The 1,118-nt window shown below is 40.9% G+C and overlaps 1 protein-coding gene across 1 annotated transcript in view; it reads right to left on the reverse strand.

The window, feature by feature from the left end:
• The window catches only part of LOC106881975 (zinc finger MYM-type protein 4-like), a 29,877-nt gene that overhangs the window by 19,332 nt on the left and 9,427 nt on the right, over positions 1-1,118 (reverse strand). The window lies entirely within an intron of this gene.

Below are 1,118 nucleotides of genomic sequence, written 5' to 3' on the forward strand. Positions count from 1 at the left end.
GAAGAAGCCAAAAGGGGAGGAGGAAGTAGGCAGAAGGGGAGGAGGAAGTAGGCGAAAGGGGAGGAGGAAAGCAGAAGAGGAGGAGGAGGAGAAAGAAATTGGGGAGAAATTTTTTTCCCCAACAGGTCTCCAATAAAAGTGAGATAACAAGGATGAATGAGGGGTGGGGAGCTGTCAAAGTTCCTGAATGTTAGTACATAAAGACTATGTCTTCAGGGATGACCTAACACTGATTGGGATGATCTGCGGAGGGAAGAGGGAGAATGAAGGGACAGATGCAAACAGATATCAGTCAGAAGGGGCCAATGAGTGAGTCTTAAAGAATGTAGAACAGGCAGTTTCAAAAACCATTTTGGTGTGGCTACTTTAAACCACAAATATTCTAGATCGAGGCCCAACAGATCTTAACCAAGAAATTAATTGATGACAGACTAACAAATTATACACTAATACTTTATAACCCCTAACCCCCAGACACAGTTTACTCCTGCAAGCAATGGCCCACAACCCTAATCAATTTATCTGATGTACTCACCCCTAATCTTCCTTTTGCCATCCCTGATGTGTCTTACACTTTAAACCCCACTTTTAACACTTGCCATAATTGTTTCCTTAAGATTTCTGTTACACCTGTATGTTTGGTCCCTGCGCCCTCCAGGCCTCGACATGCAGAAACCCATCCAAACCCTCTCAAACCATCCAACCCCTGCCAGCATAGAAAACAGACATTAAATAATGATAACGATAATATATACTATATTTGATAGCATATAAGATGCAACACCTTTTTTTTTTTTTTTTAAAGTCTCAAAATATGACCCTTGATCTTATATGAAATTGACCCTTGATCCTATATGAAGTTGAACCTCCTATTGGTTTCAAATTTTAGCACAAGGCCACCAATTTCAAGGAAGGGGGTAAGTCGATTATATCAACCCCAGTAATCAACTGGTAGTCATTTTTATCAACCCCGAAAGGACGAAAGGCAGAGTTGACTCTGGCAGCATTCAAACTCAAAACATGAAGTCAAGAAATGCCACTAACCATTTTTTCCAGTGTAGTAACAATTCTGCCAGCTCAATGCCTTCCCATAATATTACTGGCTCTAACACACTAAA

Source organism: Octopus bimaculoides, chromosome 27, assembly GCF_001194135.2.
Source record: "Octopus bimaculoides isolate UCB-OBI-ISO-001 chromosome 27, ASM119413v2, whole genome shotgun sequence".
NCBI lineage: Eukaryota > Metazoa > Mollusca > Cephalopoda > Octopoda > Octopodidae > Octopus > Octopus bimaculoides.